This window comes from Podarcis erhardii (assembly GCF_964252035.2).
Source record: "Podarcis erhardii genome assembly, chromosome: 15".
Classification (NCBI taxonomy): Eukaryota; Metazoa; Chordata; class Lepidosauria; order Squamata; family Lacertidae; genus Podarcis; species Podarcis erhardii.
In genome coordinates this window covers 17,996,645-18,016,987 of record NC_138505.1, presented here as the reverse complement: position 1 = coordinate 18,016,987, position 20,343 = coordinate 17,996,645, and the positions used below count along the sequence as shown (strand labels likewise).

Sequence of the window (20,343 nt, the reverse complement as noted above, 5' to 3'; positions counted from 1 at the left end):
CCTCTAGAATCAAGTATGATAAAATGGTTCTAAGTTTGATATTAATAAGACAGCCTTTGCTAACCTGGTGCCCTCCAGATGTTTTGGACCCTAGCCCCCATCAGCCCCAGCCAGCACAAGTTGTAGTCCAAAACATCTGAAGGAAACAATCTTAACCTGGAGGTTGAGAATGGCGACAATAAAATTATGCCCGGCATGGAGAAAGTGGAGAGAGAAAGTTTTTCTCCACTAGAACCCAGTGGAGACTGTCCTATGAAGTTGAATGTTGGGAGATTCAGGACAGATAAAAGTTATTCATGCAGTGCATAGTTAAACCGTGGAACTCTCTCCCACAGGAGGCAGTGATGACCACCAACTTGAATGGCTATAAAGGAGAACTGAAGAAATTCATGACAGAGTAGGCTATCAGTGGCTACTAGCCACAATGACTATGCTTTGCCTCCACAGTCAGAGGCATCAATGCTTCTGAATGCCAGTTGCTGGGGATCACAGGTGGGGAGAGCACTGTTGCTAACATGTCCCGCTTGCAAATTGCCCGCAGGTATCTGGTTGGCCACTGATAGCATACTGGTCTAGAAGATGTGCCACAGCCCTGATCAACCAGTCTCTTCATCAAGGTTCTGCTTAGCTAGCATGGTCAGTAGCCATCGGCAGGCCTATATAATATTGTGCAGGCAACTCCCCATTTATGCAGGGTTACATTCCAAGGCACCATGCACTGCATATATTTTGGAACACCATTGAAAAAGCCTGCAAACACCCTCCAAATCTCCTTGCTCAAGCTCCAACTCTCCACAGGCCTCAAAGGTTGGTGCAAAGGCTCCTGGGATTGCATTTGCAAAGGCTTGTGTAGGATTGCTAGACACTGTTTATGTGGTATTTTTGCCGTTTTCACACTCTTTTAGGGTCATTTTTGCCCCTTTTCATGCTACTTTCAGGTTCATAGAGATGCGTGTGTGCACGTGTCTTGAACGTGTGTAAATGGGGAGTTGTCTGTACTATCCTTGTGGATTTGAAGCCCCAATGGAGATTGGCTGAGCTGTTGTGGTGGCACAGAATGTTTGGGTCTTGTTTTGGAAACTGTGAGGGAAGGGACAGTTGTCAGCCTGACTGGGATTGAAATGGCACGTGAGGGTAAGAGGAGGATTGGTACGCACTGGTAGGTAGATGACAAGAGGCCTAAAGGAAGAATACAGAGCATATTTCAAAAAGTAAAACCAGGACACCCCAAAAGTAGTTGAGCTTTTTGTTATGCAATTTTTCGATTGACTGGCCTAAGATCCAGGACAAAGCGCCGCCTTTCGGAATTCCCTGCCCCCTGGACCTCAGTTCCGCCTTTGAAATCCCATTAATGTCTGGAAAAATCTGGACATATGGCAGCCCTATTTGTGGCTCCCAACTATGGAACTCTCTACCACCAGAGGCAAGTCTGTCAGCTTCAATGAGGTGTTTCTGCCATCTATTTAAAAAAAAAAACTTACTCCCTTTGGCTGTTGGGGACTGATGAGATGGTCTCCTTTCTGTTCACTGTGAATGATGAATTTGGGGCTGATTTTTGAATGTGGTGATTGTATGGTTTTATTGTTGATTTTTTACTATATATTTTACTATATTTCCTATGCACCATCTTGGAATGCTCAGATGAAGGGTGGTCTAAAAAAATATAACAAGTAATAATAAAGTAATATTATTTAATTGAAAGGACAGATACTGTCTTTGCTTTTCAACCAGTTCAAAGCAATGAGGTCCAGCAAGACTTAATTTTTCTCTTGGCTGAGACATCTGTAGGATGTAGGGCCTTAACTAAACATGTTGACAAGTTGAACTGCTCCAATTAATGGTTAGTCATTTACTCAGCACTTGTAGCGTTTGGTTTACAAGCCTGATGCCATTCGTCTTTCCAGCCCTTGCAAGGTAGGCCATAATAATGTTCCCATTTTGAGGAGGAGACACCGAAACAAACTAGTCAGGGGGAGTGTGAGCTGGAATCTGAACCCCGATGCAGGTGGGATTTACTCCCAAGTAAGAGTAAAAGGGATTGCAGTAATAATAATGTCTTTTCAAGTTCAACTCCTTCTCTCTGAAGTGTTTATGTTGAAGATGCTGCTGAAGAAGCTATAAAAGGAGGACCAGTCAGACCTTTTATTATTGGCATAGATGATATAATTATTTTGGGATGAGGTTAATAGAAGGGGTTTGGGGTCAAAGCAAATCCCTTAATGCTTAAGCCATTGTTGTAAGAACACCAGTGGTTATGAGTGACCTTTCGGGTAGTCAATAGCAACTGCTTGGCCTTTTAAAAGAAATTGATTATAAATTGCCTCCTAAATGATTGATTTTAGCTCTTTCTATAAGCTGTAAAATACTCTCCAAGCAAAGAAAATAAATTTGTACCGTACAAAATCATGAGGTGAGAGTTTTTTAAGGGAGGACTTTGAATCCCAATCAAATCAGATTCTTAATTTTTATTATTTGACAGCCTTTGCCAACCTGGTACCCTTCTCCAGATGTTATAGGACTCCAACTCCCATCAGTTCGCAGCCAGCACAGCCATTTTGGACTCCCAACTGCGGCTGATGGGAATTGTAGTCCAAATCATCTGCAGAGCACCAGTCTGGCTGAATGCACAACAGAAGCACCCATTTGGGTCAGATCAGGCTGGGTCCATCTGGTCCAGTCTTCTGTTTACAGCTGTGGCCAAGCAGGTGCCTCTGGAAAAGCCCTCAAGAGGAAGTAAGCCTGAGTAGGGATTTGAACCTAGGTCTTCCCCTGGTTCCCCCAGCGAGCCCTGGTCAACAACTAAGCTGCCATCAAGGCAGTCAGTATTTGAAGGCTGGTTCCAGGGCTGCCCCCACCCCCCATGAGGCAAGGTGAGACAGCCACTTCAGGTGGCAGGATCCACTTTGCACAAAATCTGGGAGGGTGCAGGAAGTTTAGTGGTGAAAGTGAGCAGATGTGTTGTGGGGGAACATCTGCCTTGTTTGGACTTTCAGCAGCTCTGCTGGTTATTTGAAAACAGAGGAAAGGGACAGAATCTGATAAGTAACTTCATTGGGATTAAGGAAACAAGTCTGTCTGGGGCCCTACCAGAGGTGGCCAGGGCCATGGATGCTGGTGGGTGGCGCTGGACACATACTTCAGCTTCCCAAGAATCCTCATTTCTGTTTTGTCTTTTAAAAAGTAAGTCTCTAGTCCTTATGGTTGTGAAGATGTGCTTGGATCGTGCAGGGACAATTTCCAAGGAAGAATTCAGGGGCTGAGCACCATCGCTGAAATACCTGTGTTCTGCAGTCCTCTGCTCGGTCTGTGTGTAATTGACAGTGACATTGTTTTTTTACTTTTGTTCCCTCTTGCTTTTTTGGTCAACTCTTGAAGCACCATGCAGATTATTAAATTCTCTGTGCCAGTTCGACTCAAGATCTGGCCTCCAGCCGGGCAGTGAAACCCCACCTCCTGATTTCCTGGAAAATGTCTGGGACCTGTTTTATCCTTTTAAATACCGGTTGTTCCTGACTTGCTGAGATGCAAGGCAGAGGGAAATGAGATTTTCTTTGGCAAGGAAGAGGGAGAGTTCCAAGGGGTAGGATGCATCTCTTATTTGCCATTTCCCCCTCCTGTGAGAAAACAGGAATAACCTGGCTAGAAGTGGTCACGTTAGATCAGAGGTCTAGAATGAGTTGCAATTGCAGCCCAGGCTACTGTCAGAGAAACAGTTCCCTTGCGGGCTGAGTTTTGGCACAGCTTTCGCCTTTAAAATTATGACTTTGCTTATGATATTGCTAAATTTGGGGCTGGCACACACAAAAAGATTTGCTGGCATTTGAGACACACACTGAGAATCTTGGTTTTCCCAAGGGTGGCAATTTCTCTGGTTATGTTTCTGAGGGCCAAATTTCATTGTTAAGTTTTCCCTGTAGTAGAGAGAGAGAAAAAAAAATATTGGGTGGTGGGAGAAATCTCTTGTGTCAAAGATGATTCTGAACAAGAAGCTTAAAAATTTGTGGTTTCTAAGGCTATCTCAGGAGTTTTAGGAAAATCTGAGGCCAGCTGTTTTATGATTAATTAGAAGAGCCAGTGTGGTGTAGTGGTTGTAGAGTTTTGGGCTAGGTCCTGAGAGACCAGGGGTCAAATCCCCATTTGGTAATGAAGCTCACTGGATGATCTTGGGCCAGTCACTCACTCTCAGGCTAACCACCCTCACAGGTTTGTTGTGAGAATAAAATGAAGAGGGGGAGAGTTACGTACCCCACCTTGAGGTCCTTGGAGGAAAAGTTGAGATAGAAATGCAATAAATAAAAGTAATTTCCAAACTTAGATGTTTTTTGCTGGACTGTGTGGCCAGCAGTGATAACTTTGCACTCATACATCTGATCACAGTTGCTCTTATGTGTGTGGAGTATTGAACAGGCACTGAAAAATCCCCCAGTAATAATGATAGTTTTAAAAACAACAACAAAACAGTGCTGGGTGAGGCTTTGTAGTACCAAACATCTGGAGGCAGCAGGTTGGATAAGTCTGGTCCAGAGAGATGTTCTTGCAGCAGTGTTTTCCAGGTTGACCATGGCCTCTTCCTCTAATAATAAAGCATTTGTGACTTCCTAGATCCAGCTAGATGGTATTCTTCCACTGGATGTTAAAAGCCAAGAGAGAAAAGGCTTTAGCACTGGTACCCTAATGGCAACACTTCTAACATTTTGCGCCTGTTGGAAATCTTAGACTTCCACGTATATTAAAGTTGTCTTGTGTAGCTCTGCTGTATCGTAGCTATAAAAGTTGCCTCTCGCCAACGCCGTTTACTGGAAATTGTGACAGATTCAGTCTCTAATTTACATTAAGAGCGGAATCCCCTGTAAATTCCCAGGCTGTCTTGAAGGGAGCAAAATCAATAGGCCGGGAAGGTGCCAGCAAGTTCAGTGTCATGTCAGGAAACTGCGACCTTTGTCTCCTTTGAAAACCAGCACCTGCCCTCCTACGCAGCCAATCCCTGTCTCTTCTCCCCGCTGTCCCAATTTTTGATCAGTATGCAGACAAACATACATGAACCTCTGCAGCAATCTGTTTCAATTTCATTTTGTGTACCCTGATTTTAAATGTCTCCCCTTCTTTCCTGTTTTGAAAATGCATAAACAGAGCCTTCTCCCCATGATGGTACAACCTTAATCTGACACATCTAGACAGCTGGGAAAAGCAAACTCACAATTGGATAGGAAGGACATGGGAGGGGGGTGGGGAGAAGAAATATTTTTGGCTCTGTCAAGGCCTGACGCTGCTGAGTCACTGGATCTAGGTGGGGACCCACCAGGGAGTATTTATTGGAGTGGGAGAGGGTGGATGTTGCTTGCTAGGCCTCTTAGCTGAGAGACTAAGCAACGCAGAAGAATCTTGCTTCTGTAGTGAACCTGCTAGGTGGCCCTGAATGTGGCCTGTCTGTCTTCAGGAATCATTCTTCCTTACAAACCTGTTGTAAGGATTAGGAGAAGTTCTTTAAATGCTCTAGAGCAGCCTTTCTCAACCTGTGGGTCCCCAGATGTTGTTGAACTACAACTCCCATCACCCCAGAGCCAGAGCTCAGGGATGATGGGAGTTGTAGTCCAACAACATCTGGGGACCCATAGGTTGAGAACCGCTGCTCTAGAGCATTAGGCCAACAGGGTGCCCTGGTTGGAGCTGGTGGGAGACTGGGAGTTGCATCTAAAACATCTGGAGGGCTCCAGGTTGGAGGTTGCTGTGCTAGGTGGTTATCAGGTAGACTATTCCCCTGCCCCTCTCTGCAGTGTTATTTAATGTTTGCGTTTATATCCCACTTTTTTCTCCAAAGAGCTCAAGGTGCCATATATGGTTTGATTCCCACAACAACCCATTGAGTTTCATAGCAGAGTAGGGATTCAACCCTGGCATGGGAGCCAACTCCTTGGGGCTGAGGTCTCTTCCCCTCCCCCAATAAAATATTTGAGGTAGCTGGGCCCCTCCAAAGTTAATGGGCAACGCCATTCAAATGGCGTGTGCATGCTGCGTCATGTGATTGATTTATATGGAGCAGAGCTAATCTGCACCCCCCCCATATGTTATTCAAGTTGACACCCCTAAACCCTGATGTCCTGGGCCCTAGTTTGACGCTCTAACCACTACGTAGCACTGGTTCTCATTTATACAATGTCACCAGTGTACAAAGACAAAATGCTCTCAAGTATGTCACAGTACAGTATTCTCAAAATAATATATGCAACCTTATATTATCAGTGGGCTTCTTTCTGGTCTGTAGTGCAGTTTTAAATTCTGCCTTTCTGCTGCTTAGTGTAATTATTAAATGTATTTGTTGTTTCATGCCCGTGCCATTTTTAATGATGCGTAGAGTTTGGTATTTCTTATTTTAGCTTAGTTTTATTAGTTTAGTACTGTAAACCCCTCTGGAATTTTTTAAACGAAGAGCGAGCAGTAAATAAAAGGAGCAATAATGCTTGTGGTCATGGTTTATTTATACATTGCTTTTTGGCCCAAAGGCACCCCCAAAGCAGTGAGCAGAATATTACTATGAAAGAAAAAATATGAAAACAGTACAATAAAGAGAGGCAGTGTGCTATAGTGGTTAGAGTGTTGGGCTAGGAACTGGGAGATCAGGGTTCTAGTACTCACTCATCCATGAAGCTCACTGGGTCACCCAGTCACTGTCTCTCAGCCTAACCTACCTCACAGGGTTGTTGCAATGAAAAAAAGGGGGAGAAAGAGAACCATGTTTGCCACCCTGAGCTCTTCGGAGGAGAGGCAGGATAGGAATGAAATAATAATAATTTTTTAAAAATCAATTACAGCAGTAGAAATAGAGATGTTGGAGATGTTTTTTGGAGATGTTGACAAAAAGAAAAGAAAAGAAAGCTCAACAACTTTGTCCGGATTTTCACTTTTGGGATTATGACAACGCTATCTAAAATATCTGGAGGACATGAGGTTGGTGGAGATTGATGTAGGTGCTCAAAGACTGAACTGCAAGGGAGAATGGGCTGAGGCCTTGATGGGAACGGGAGACCTTTGGCTTCCTGTATGATCTTTGCTGAACAGGCTAGGCAGTTTTCTTCGCAAGGGGTTTTGTGTGCATGTCTTCTTAATTTTTTCCTGCCCTCTCACAGTTCAGGGGTGCGTTTGGGATTTCACGATAGCCCAGCTGTGCTTGAATGGAACTGTATGTGCGTTGTAGGAGGGGGCTGTATTGTGGAACTCTGTCGTAATGTTTTCCAAATTTCCAGTGTTCATGCAGCACTTGGGTTTCTGAATGGATCTTGAATGGATCCTTTCTTATGCTCGAAGAGCTTTTGGGGTTTGGCATGAGGGCACCTAATGAGTTGCAACAGGGAGTGTCTTCTTGGGGCAGATAATTTGGCTGCTAAGCCACTTACTTCTCATGTAGAAGGCCCCATGTTCAAACCCCAATGTCATTTCCAGGCAAGGCCTAGAAAAGGCCCCCTGCCTGAAACCCTAGAGAGCAGCTGCCAGTCAGTGGACAGTCTTGAGCTAAGGAACCACCAGTCTGATTTGATATAAATTGGTTTTCTATGTTCCTAATTAAGAATCTAAGAAGCTGGAGTCAAGAGGAATGTCTTCACTTGGTGCCAGAATGATGACAATGTCTCGATGTACCTGCAAGGGGAGATTATTTCACAAACAGGTTTCCATTTAGTAAATTATGCCACTAACTTACTTCTCATGAGCACGGTAGCATATCTCCTTGGGGCAGGCAATTTAGATATTACAGCTTTGGAAAGTGTATATCCGACTTGTGGAGATTGTTTTTGAAAGTGACAAGCCGCAGTAGACTTTGGTGCTGGTGGGCGTTGCTCCTAAGTTGAAAGCCTTTGCCACTTACCGTACTCATTGATTATTAAATTTATATCCCTCATCTCCTCCGAAGAGCTCAAGGTGGGCTCCCCGTTTTATCCTCGCAACAAACCTGCAAAGTGGGTTAGGCTGAGAAACGGTGACTGACTGAGCTCAAGGTCATCCACGGAGCTTCAGTGAATTTGAATCTCAGGTCCTAGCCCAAAGCTAGAATCCCTGCACGAAACTTAGCCACCCCCACAGGTCTGGTAAAGAGCATGAGCAGCCACCCGCCTCCAATTTGAGCAAGGAGCTCCACTGTAGGACCCAGAGGGCATCCGGGGAGATCTGACCTCTTAAGATGAAGCAGAGCACTCTCTCCAAAGGGCCCTGGGGTGGTGTGGCTACCCTGGCCTGACCTTGCCCCTTTCAGAGCTGCTCGCACCCTCAAGTATACATCATAAATAATAGGTGATGCTCGCTCGCTCCTCCGCTCACTCACTTACGTAAGGCTTTTTAGTCAAGGACCTCGGAGCACTTTAAGGAAAGAAGGTCAGTGCCATGATGATGGTGCATGTAGAGAAAGCTTGTAAACTGAGGCAGAGAGGAGGCGGCAGGTGACCTTGGCTAAGGTCAACCTTCAAATTGCTTTTCCCCAGCCTGGAGTCAGAATCCCAAGGAAGCTACAGCCGCGGCTTGCTGAAGCGAAGCCAGTCTTGCTTCAGAGATGAGAGCAGATGACTCTCCCTGCCCCCCCCCTTGCCATCCCCTTTGCAAGCAGTCATACAGACTGCAATGGCGTCTCCCTGCTGTTTCTGCCGTTTCAAAAACCGTAACAGCCGTTGACTTTCTCTTTTTGATACTTTGGTAATTTAATTTCCTTTTCCTTTTCCTAGATCCTCTACCCTGGTTCATCCTCCCTCCTTGTTCCCACCCTCTTCCTGCCCTAGAATAGCTGGTGCTGATTCTGTAGCATCCTGCTGGTTCCCATGGCAACCCTCTTTAAAGCCAGGCATCCAGACAAGTCATGGGATTATGTTTTCATTGTGGGGGGATCAGGCAGTAAAGGTGTGAAGAAGGAAGCTAGAGAATAGGATGGGTTTTCTCCTCTTGTCTTTCAGAATTCTGAATGCTTGCACTTTGCAAACAGGCAGAAAATGCAAAGTGATATAGGGATGAAAGTAATATTGCCTCATTGCATGCCAGGGACACTTTTAGATACTAAGAAATGGATCCTTCCCCCCAACAGCATGCCAGCCAGGAAGATGCTATGCCAGCCTTTGCCAACCTGGTTCCCTCCAGATCTTAAGAAGAGCCTGCTGGATCAGGCCAATGGCCCATCTAGTTCAACATCCTTTTCTTACAGTGGCCAACCAGATAGATGCCTGTGGGGAAAACCGCAAGCAGGACCTGAACACAAGAGTCCTATCCCCTCCTGTGGTTTCCAGCAACTGGAAATACTGGGGGTTGAACCTGGAACCTTCTGCGACCAAAGCAGGTCTTCTGCTAGGGAGCTAAGACCCGTCCTCTAATTCAGAGGTAGCCATCGTGGGGCCCACCAGATGTTCTTGGGTCTTGTTCTCGCTTGAAACTGGCACTGTAACATAGCACTGCCATGGTGGAAGTTGAGCTCCAAAACATTTGGAGGGTACCAGGTTGAAGAAGTGCTAATGTGCTGCAGTCTCAGAGTGTTGGGCTAGAGCAGGGGTCAGCAAACTTTTTCAGCAGGGGGCCGGTCCACTGTCCCTCAGACCTTGTGGGGGGCTGAATTCTATTTTGAAGAAGAAAAATTGAACAAATTCCTATGCCCCACAAATAAACCAGAGATGCATTTTAAATAAAAGCACACATTCTACTCATGTAAAAACATGCTGATTCCCAGACCGTCTGCGGGCCGGATTTAGAAGGCGATTGGGCCAGATCCAGCCCCCTGGCCTTGGTTTGCCTACCCATGGACTAGGACTTGGGAGAGACCAGGGTTCTAATCCCACTTGGTTATAAGACTCACAGGGTGGTTGTGGGGATGAAATGAGGAGATTGGGGAGAACCATATTTGCCACACCTTGAACTCATTGGAGGAAAAGGTAGGATGTAAATGCAATCAGTCGATGATACTAAACTTAGGTGAACATAGAGCAGGCATAGGCAAACTCGGCCCTCCAGATGTTTTGGGACTACAACTCCCATCATCCCTCACTACTGGTCCTGTTAGCTAGGGATGATGGGAGTTATAGTCCCAAAAAACATTCGGAGGGTTGAGTTTGCCTATGCCTGACATGGAGCTTCCTGCCTTCCGAAGTCCCAGAGTCCCTGACATCACCTTGTATTTCTGGACGTCCCATAATATCTGAACAGACCCTTTTATATATTTGGAATCTCTCTCCCTCTTCCCACTGCCAGCCCCCAAAGCAGCCACGGTTCTGGTGCAGCATTGCATGTGTTAAGGCAGCATATTTTGGGTTGCCGCTGTGGTTTAGGCACTGCTGTGTGTCCCCCTCCCTCCACACAAATAAACACACTGTTGTTGTTTTTCTCCACACCCCGAGAGCTGCTGTTGTGGATGGCAAAGTGCCCAACTCTCTTGCTCTCCTTCCTTCTAAAAGTTACTCACAGCAGTTAGGTTTGTCACAGGGGAAATAAAATGGGAGGGAAACTTTTTGTTGGGCTTTTATTTATTTATTTTTGATATTTATTTTTAGAGGATTGCCCCCCCCTCCAGGAAATGGCTGGACAATCTAACCTCACCTCTCCAGTAGATTTCCATCCTATGTAAATGCCATGGTTAATAACCTTGCGGGGTTGGTAATGTGAACGCTGGAATACTGTACTGTGGTTGGGGTTTGTTTTTGCAGATGCAACACTCATACAAGAACAAGCTGTGTACAAATGCTCAGTGCTCAGGACCCTTCATGTATGTTAAGCACATAAGAAGAGCCTTGCTGGATCAGGCCAGTGGCCTTTCTAGTCCAGCATCCTTTTCTCACGGGCCAACCAGATGTCAGTGGGAAACTAGAAACTCGTATTGAGAAGCATTTCTGCCTCTGACCATGGAGACAGAGCATAGCCATTGTGGTTGCATGGAAAAGGTCCCAGATTGAATCCCTGGCACCTCCAGGTGAGGCTGGGAAAGACCCCTGCCCTAAATCTTAGAAAGCTGCTGCCAGTCGGTGTAAGCAAGGCAGAGCTAGATGCACCCCCATGGTCAGTGGCAAAGGCAGCTTCCTGCATTCCTAATAAATGTGTGGCTGGGCTGAGTTTTCAATTGGGAACCTTGTGCATCATGTTCTTAACTATGATGCTACACTGGGAGTGCTTAAAAAAAATGAGTGATGCTTGGTCTCTCAGTAATTGCCAGTGTATAAGCATGTCACGTAGGGAAGGAAAGTCTGCCAACCCAGCTAGGGTTATGTTGGCCAGATCAGAAGTTTATTACGGTTCAGTTTCTGAATTTGGAGGTTGTGGTTCTGCCAGTGTGGCCATGCACCCCCTCTTCCATACTGTCTAATTCCCCTTTTTTGTTGTGAAAGGCTAGTCATTGGCATCTGGAAGCACAACCCATAGACTTCCCCAGCATGGTGCCCTCTAGATGTTCTTGGCTACAACTTCCATCAGCCTCTATGACCTGGTCAGCAAGTGGGACCTTGTAGTGGGGCTGCCACCTGGGGCTGCCTGGTTGGTGCTGACCTACAGCAGGCTTTTTCCAATAGTGGTTCCCCGGTTGTGGAATGCCCTCCCTAGTGAATGAGAGCTGTATCCCTCATTGATAACTTTCAGGAGGAACTTGAACACATTTCTGTTTATTCAGACATTTAGTGGCTGAAGAAAACTGTTCTAGACAACCCAAAGGATGGAAGAATGTTTCCAGTTTTTTTAACAGCTTTTAGAATGTTTCGAACTGTAACTGGTTTCAGATGTTTTCAATTATAATTGTTTATTGAAAGTTTGCTTTGTTTTTCTTTCAAATGTCGGCTTGCTACCCTAGGCTACTTGGGGAGGAAGAGCAGGATGTTAATAATAATAATAATAATAATAATAATAATAATAATAATAATACAGTTGTGCTGTCTGGGACCAGTGGGTATTGTAGTCCAAATAACCAGAAGGGCTGGACTAAGGAAGCCCAATTTCAAAACTCTCACTCAGCCATGAAGCTTGCAGGATGGGCACTGAAACAGTCAGTCCCTCTGTCTCCCATTGCAGGGTGGGTGTGAAGATAAAATGGAGGGGGATCATGCATGAAGCCTTGAGATCCTTGGATGAAGAATGGGACATTGATGTAGCAATGAAGCAACTGTTCTGTGTTTATAAGCACACTGAGGGTTGAGTAATTTTTGGCTTGGGGTTTTATATGGTAACATCCCGAATTACTTAAGGGCAGGGGACAGCAAATAACAACAGTAAATCAGGCAGGACCCAAGCACAAGAGCCCTCTCCCCTCCTTTGGTTTCCAGCAACTGGTATTCAGAAGCATTACTGCCTCTAACCATGGAAGGAGAGTGTAGCCATTGTGGCTCATGTTGGGCTGTGGGTGGAAGGGCCGGTCCACAACCTGTTTGGTCCTCCTGTTCGGCAGAGGATGCTGGCAGGGACGGTGGCGGCAGGGAGCAGTAATGAGGTGTCCAAGTATGGAGCAGTGTCTCTGTTTGTCTGTGCGGACACAGGGCCTATTCTGTGCCCCCTAAGCCAGTTGACTGCCTTCAGATATGAGGGATGATGGTCCCATTGTGAGGTTGCTTGCCCATTGCAAAAAAGAATAGGGTCTGCTCCCCCCCCCCCAAAAAAAAGAGGATGCACATTTGCAAGTACTGATTTCTGTGTATAGATGCAAATTAAAAACAAATGTCTTTCACTTAAATAGAAATATGCCTTGCCATTGTGGAGAGGGCCTTGACATATGCTATACATTTAAAGCCTGCCCATTGTACATTTAAAGCACATGACTTCCCTCAAAGAGCAGTGAGAACGGTAGTTTCCCCATCACAGTTCCCAGCATCCTTAACAAATAGCAGTGCTCAGGATTTTGGGTGGAAGCTGTGTGCTTTAATTGTGGGTTGAACATTCTTTAAATGTGTGGGGTGGATCACCCGGCACCTTGCAGGCTGAGGCCAATGCAGCTTGTTTTTTCAACATTGCGGTATATTGTCAGATTGCGATGTTTGGCTGGTGATATACCGCAATGTTGAAAAGCTGATATCGCCCAACCCTAGCACAGAGCCGTAGAAAGCCGTAGGTTTCAAGAGAGCCCTTAAACTAGCTTTCTATCATGTGCAGGGGTCAAGGAGGTTGCTGAGGCCCCCAAATCTTTTTCTGGCTGCCCCAAGAGTTTTTGGGATGGTCATGAACCGGGGTGGGGGTGGGGAAGAGTTGAGAGGCTTATCCTGGTTACTGAGTAGGGTATCAATTTGGTGGTAGTGGAAAAAACAACTTGAGATGATTTGGGGGTAATGAAAGGTGGTCACTGAATGGAAGTTGAATTGATGTGGAGCAGAATTTGTTGAATGTATTGGGATAAACAGGAGCATGACATAAGATGGGCCTGCTGGATCAGTCCACTCTGACCCATCTAGCCCAGCCTCCGGTTCTCACAGTGGCCAACCAGATGCCTGTGGGAAAGCCGCAAGCAGGATTCAGACACAAGAGCACACTCTCCTCCTAAGATGTGGAACAACTGAAGCATTACTGCCTCTAAGGGTAAAAGCACAGCATAGCCAGGGGCAAAACTAGGCTTTATTTCACCAGGGTCAAGGACTCAGTTTGGCACACCCCCTCCCACGTGCTTGTCTCTCTGTGTGTGTGTGTGTGTGTGTGTGTGTGTGTGTCACACACACACACACACACACACACACACAGGCAGAGAGTGTGTCTCGGTGTTGCGCACACACACACAAACATACACAGAGGCTGGGAGCCTCAATGGTGCCCCTCTGGAGAACTCTCAGGCCATTTGGGTGGGAGATTAGTTGCCTTGCCTTCTGAGACGTTTAACATCTAAATGTGCTATCTACACATCTCAATTAGCGCTGGCAAATTTGCATCTCTGAGCCAGTGCCTGAGCTCTTTTATCTACCTCACAACATCCCTTTGATGTGCGGAGCTGAGTCTGAACACTCAAACTCAGTTTCTCTACTCAAGGCAGTGTGAGAATCCAGGTTTCCTGAGGATGCCTGATGGGTCATGGTGGCAACCAAGTCATTACTCTAGTAGCCATAAGGTTTTATTGTTCCTGCCTAAGTTTAGGGCAAGCCAAGCTTAGACTGGTATTTATAGGCTTTCAGGGAAGCAATGAGTCTTCTTGTTTTCCTTTTCAGTGTAACCCCTTCATCTCCAGGGCCAACCCATCTTCCTCGCGCAGTATTCATGCCTTTTTCACAACTGTAAAAACCCCCGAACAAATATTTTTCTTTGTTCTGGTTGGCTACTCTTGAATAGTAACCTACTAAAACTGTGTGCGCGCATGCACGTTCTTGTGATATTGATATCCAGTTGTAGTGTAGTGGTTCGAATGTTGGTGAAGGACCTGGGAGAGACCAGGGTTCAAATACTCACTTGACCATGAAGCTAACTGGGTGACCTTGGGTCTGTCACTGCCTCTCAGCCTGACCTACCTCACAGGGTTGTTGTGAAGAGAAAAAAGGGAAAGGGAGAAGCATGTATGCCAGCTTTTGCCCCTTGGAGATAAAGGTGGCATAAAAAAAGGTAAAGGTAAAGGTAAAGGGACCCCTGACCATTAGGTCCAGTCGTGACCGACTTTGGGGTTGTGGCGCTCATCTCGCTTTATTGGCCGAGGGAGCCGGCGTACAGCTTCTGGGTCATGTGGCCAGCATGACTAAGCCGCTTCTGGCGAACCAGAGCAGCACACGGAAACGCCGTTTACCTTCCCGCCGGAGCGATACCTATTTATCTACTTGCACTTTGATGTGCTTTTGAACTGCTAGGTTGGCAGGAGCAGGGACTGAGCTACGGGAGCTCACCCCGTCACGGGGATTAGAACCGCTGACCTTCTGATCGGCAAGTCCTAGGCTCTGTGGTTTAACCCACAGCGGCACCCGCGTCCCTAAAAGTGGCATACCAATGCAATAAATATAGAAATTAAATTCTATCTAAATGTATTTTTGTGTGATACCCATATCTATCTATATTTCTGTATGTGTCATGTATATGTTTATGTATAACAACACTAGCTTGGCTGCTGTTCTCACCCTCCCTCTATGCCCTTTTGTTTTGGGTGTCTAAAATGGGGTGTTGGCCTACCAGCCAAAGACCTGGGTGGTGTTTCATGGAGTGAGTCTGTTTTCTGAGCAATGTGTAGCTTCTAAAGCCTTGGGGAGCCTTTCTGAGTCTGTTCTCAGGGTCAGATCCAGAAACAAAGTACACCAGGCTGCTGGTATATCTTTGAGATGCTTATTGCCACCCAGATTGCCCTTATGGAGAAATCCAGCCCAAATCTGGGGTTTCCCCCTCAATTCTGAGAGAAGCTCAAATAATTAAATCAAGGCTAGTGAAATGACCTGAGGGAGGTCTTCTGTTGCATCACTTGATTGTTGCTAGATTTAAACAACAACAACAACAACAACAAAAACAGTTTTGATTAGGCATGGGGAATTTCTCAGACATGTCTTGCAAATCTTTAAAACACCAGAAGGGAGACAGAGTTGCAGTGAGGCATCTAAATATTTGCAGCTTTGAGCAGGGCCAGGAAGAAACCCAGTTTGCAAAGGGGTGTGTGTGTGTATGTTCCTGCTGGGTCAACGCAACCCTGTGCTAGAGAACCTTTCCTGGAAGGAGAGGGTCAACGGTCACACTTTGGCACCACTGAGAACATGTCACTTGTGGTTGTCGTCATATTTGCTGGATCCTGTGGCTACGGGGAGGCACTGCCCTTAACCTGCCTGTTCTTCCTCTCCTGCCGGATAGCTGTGTGGGCCGCAGGCCTTTCTCAATTTGAAAGCTGATGATGAGCATTTTGACCTGTACAGTGTGTGAGGTGGCTCCAGCTGCCCCAATTAACCGAGGGGACTCTCCATTTTCTGGTTCCTGTCCTTGGAAAAAAAAAACCCTCTCTGTTTTTGCCCTTTGGGGGATACTTATTAATTTTTACTTGTTTATTTCATTTCAGAAAGTTTATATGTGGCTTGTTAGTAAAAACAAACAAACCTCAAAGCAGGTTACAAAAAAAGTGTAAAACAATAAATTCATCTGTAAAAACAGCTATTTAAGACATACAAATCATAATTAGAATCAGTGATAAGCTAAAAACTACCGTAATTAAAACAAGCCAACTTTGATTCTGTGCCTCCACATTTGAAGACTGTAAATGCTTCTGAATTGGTTGCTGGCAGGAGGGGAGAGTTCTCAAATCCTGCTTGTGGGTTTCCTAGAGGCCACTATGAGAACAGCAAGCTGGGCTAGATGGGCCATTGGCCTCATCCAGTAGTCTTTTCTTATGTTTAGTGCAAAGAGGTCCCATCCTAATGGCCCCTGTCCTGCTTAGACGGGCGACGAATACTGGAGCCTCTCAACAGGCGCAGCCCACAACAGTGTGCTATTTCCCCACTGTTTTCTTCTCTCCTGTCCTCAGAGCGGTTATTGCTTTCGGCCCTTAATGCCTGTTGATTAATGAGATTAAAATCTTAAATTCCTAGTGATTGTATTTTGCATCTGGCTTTCTTAAGGTTTTTTGTTTTTGTTTTTGTTTTCAGTTGGTCAGTGGGAACAAGGGAGGAACAGCCTGTCCTGGATCCCGATTTGATAAGAAAGAAAAGGATGGTTTTGCAGGGTGGGTGGGGAATTAATTCCTTCAAGATAATTGTTTCTACACCCATTTGCGTCACCAGTAAACAGCTGGACTGTCTTCAGACTTCATGTCATTTGCTGCAGAGTTTTTGCAGCTTTTCAGTCTTCTTCCTCTCCCTTCTGTTTTGATTGCACCTGTTGTATTATGGAAACCATTGCCAACATGGTGCCCCTCAGATGTTTTGGAGGGAAACTCTTCTCAGCCCCAGCTGTGCTGGCTGATGGGAGTCCAAACTGGCAATGTGGGAGTTTGAGTCCAACACATTGGGGTGAGTGGGCTAGGCACTTGAGAATGGTAGTTTCATGGGCTTTTTTTGCATAAGGCCACAGCTGTTAGGAGGGACGCGGGTGGCGCTGTGGGTTAAACCACAAATCCTAGGACTTGCTGATGAGAAGGTCAGTGGTTCGAATCCCTGCAATGGGGTGAGCTCCCGTTGCTCGGTCCCTGCTCCTGCCAACCTAGCAGTTCAAAAGCACCAGATGACCCCTTGGACCCTTTCCAGCTCTACAATTCTATGATTCTATGTAGATTCTGTGAAACAATTATATACAAACCATACTTAAGGATAACAGGGTCCTAGGGTCTAGGTCTGGTCACCTCACCCCATCTCCAAAGAGGATCTTCTAGCATTAGAGAGAGGCAGGTAGAATGATATGAAAAAGGCAGTGCAGTATAGTGGTGACACAGCTTGACCAGGACCCCTGGGGGAATCTCCTCAAAGCAGAGGAGGGACCTCGTGGAGGGCGGCTTCTGGCAGAACAGGAGACCTCAAATAACCTGGTATCATGCTAAGCCAGCAGTGGCAGCAGCCCCCTTTCATTCCCAGCCTCCTCAGGCTGCAGATGGTGTCATTTCAGGGAAGGAGTATAGAGCTCATCTGACCACCAGGGGCATTTATTCTTGGGGTCTACATGGGAGCAGGGAGAAACCAGGAGAGGACCCTGGGAGCCAGCAGGTGACCAGGAAGGGGGAGGAGCTGCCTGAGATATCATGTTCCCAGTGGGACCTTTACTAGGATAACAGCAGCTCACCTTCTCTTCAAATCCTGATCTCGGATATTTCAGCGGTGAATGGCGACTCCATGATGAGACTTCTTCTGCCTTGAATTGCTGGCTGCTGAGGGGCAAGCAGCAGGGCACAGCTATTAAATGCATTTTGTGGTTGGAAGGGGCACTATTGCGTCCCCTTGGAATAAAAGTGCCCCCTCCTCAGAGTTGAAGGCCTGGCTGCTTTTCACCTGGCTGCCTGTGTCAAAAGTGTTTGGACGCAAATGGCCAGCCATTAATCTCTTCCCTGTGCTGTTTTGCTAATCCTTAATTAGCATCTTGTTGTAAGTTCGTTATCTAGTTATGAGTTCCATTTAGCAGGCGTTAGTGGAGTTGGCGGCAGGATAGCAGCCTTCGTGCTGTAGGTTTTGTTCCAGGATCTAAAACCTGAGAGAGGTAATATTCCAGAAGGGAATCGAAAGGACTTCTGGTATTCTGACAGATGGAGGTGGAAACGAGTGACAGGCTCGCTTTTTCCAAAACCTGGCATTTGAGATTGGCATTATCGTGTTACACACATTTGTCTGCAACTGTTCAGTGTTTAAATGAAAAGGATAGCACTGTGAGGCACTGTGGAGACCATCTTGTCTAACATTCTGCAATGTGGTGGGATCTGTAATCATCTCCTGCTAAAGCAAGGGTGGAGAATCTCTGCCCTAGGGTGCAAAAGCAGCCCTCTGAACTTCTCTTTCTGGCCCTTGCCAGGCTGGATTTTGTCTTTGAACTCTGAACATGCATCCTGCTTCCCCTGGGAGCTTGCTCGGAAGGGAAGGTGGCCCTTATTCTGAAAAGGGTTCCCCGTCTCTGTGCTACAGAATCTACCTAATTTACAGTTTTGCAGCTGCAGCTAAAGAAAGAAAAATGCTGCAATTCTCTAAAGATGTCCGTTGTGGACTGCAAAAAGGACCATCTGCAATGCTATATTGATGTTGTTACTCTTAATTTGTATTGATAATTATTAGCTTTATATATTAGCGGTTTTATTGATGCTATGTTTTGTCCCTGCTTCCCTGGTGGTTGTCCCAGCAGGGGATTTAGATTCAATAAAATTTGTGATTGTAGGTCTTTGTACTATTCCCACTTTTTTGTAATTGCTTTTGGGTCACAGACAAATAGAATCACTCACCTAATTTACATTTAACCACATGCCTCATTCAGATCTTCTAGATCTGCGGGTTTCATAGTGTTATCTATGCACTGTGTGAAGAAGTACATTCTTGTGTCTGTCCTAAATCTTCCAGCATTCAGCTTCATTGGATGGCTCTGAGTTCGGGTGTTATAAGAGAGGGAGAAGGCCAGTGTTAGAAACTGAGATACGAAAGCTAGGTTCTAAATGGCACCTTAAACCTAGGTTATAGGCGCAACAACAGAATGTTTAGGTGCACTTTTTTGCAACAAGAATACAAAGCTAGAAATGAAAGAACTGCAGCCAATATCTTATGTTCATTTTCACATGGTCTAGTCCTTCCCTTGCCCCACCCCCTAATATTCTTAAGAGGGTCTCTTCTTCAGTCTTCAGAGAGTACCTGGAAGTGGGGAGACAGAAAAAGGTCCTCCTCTCCTTCCACTCTGCAGTTTTAATTTGAAACCTTAGGTGCAGTGCTGCGCCCAGAGCTCAAAAATTGTTCGTGGTAATGAAATTCCCTGTCGCAAAATGGGACTTGCGAACACTGGAGAAAACCATTTCTCTATAATTTCACACACCTCTGTATTAGTTGTATCTGACCAAGGTGGGCCTCTCTAGTCTCCCACAGGGGCCAACTGGATGTAGATGGTAGGTCAGTCAGCAGGACAGAAAGACAACAGACATCCCCCCACTGTTGCTCCACAGCGGTTGGTATTCAGAGCTAGACTGTTTCTTAGCATGGAGGTTTCGCAGAACCACCTTGACTAGACAAATTCATAGAGGATAACTCAATTAGGTGCAATGGCATAATGCAGCCTCCTGCAATCTCGTGCCCTCCAGCTCCAACACCCTTGATCCCTGGCAGTTGGCCATGCTGGCTGATGGGAGTTTGACATCCAACAGCTTCTGGAAGGCATTGGATTGTGGAAAGCTGCTCTAGGGCCCCTGAAATCTATGTCCCGATTGAGCTGGAATCTGTAGCCAGAAAATCCATCACCCTGTTTACTATATATTTGAGAAGCATTGATCATTCTTGAGATCTGCCATAATTTTGAATATTGTTAATAATAATAATAATAATAATAATAATAATAATAATAATAATAATAATAATAATAAATTATCCAGCTCCAGGTTTCATCCAGCAAGGCAAATACTGTGCCAGGTTGGGCATATAAATACCCAAAGTGACAGCAAGTGTCATTCCCTTTTGTGATGCAGACCTGCCCGCTGGATTGAGTTTCCCAAGGGGATGGAGCTTCTCAGTTACACATTTGGAGCTTTTAATTGTGCAAAGAGACTCTGGATTGTGGGGATGGGGGAATATCTCTCTTCCTTCAAGAGCCTTGTATGCTACTTCCTCCCCCTATAAAGGGGGCATCATAAAAGCAGAGATCCACCACAGAAGGGTGGCAGGTAGCTTGTCAAAAGTCAGCAAACCTGAACAAAAATATTGAGGGGGACCCCAAGGTGAAATGTTCTGGGGGTTTTTTATTTTACAAATTGATTATTTACTACTTCTTTTTTCAAGCGCATAGCTTGCTGGCCCTTTTAAAAATGAGATTCTT

At 45.7% G+C, this 20,343-nt stretch overlaps 1 protein-coding gene and 1 long non-coding RNA gene across 6 annotated transcripts in view; one reads left to right on the top strand and one right to left on the bottom strand.

The window, feature by feature from the left end:
- The window catches only part of MEF2D (myocyte enhancer factor 2D), a 137,136-nt gene that overhangs the window by 10,970 nt on the left and 105,823 nt on the right, over positions 1 to 20,343 (top strand). The gene's annotated exons all lie outside the window — the stretch shown is intronic.
- Positions 4,382 to 19,815, bottom strand: LOC309330731. The gene is made up of 3 exons (XR_014151550.1): positions 19,354 to 19,815; positions 18,776 to 18,912; positions 4,382 to 4,626 (listed from the first exon to the last, which is right to left on the bottom strand). It is a non-coding gene; the product is annotated as an uncharacterized lncRNA (long non-coding RNA).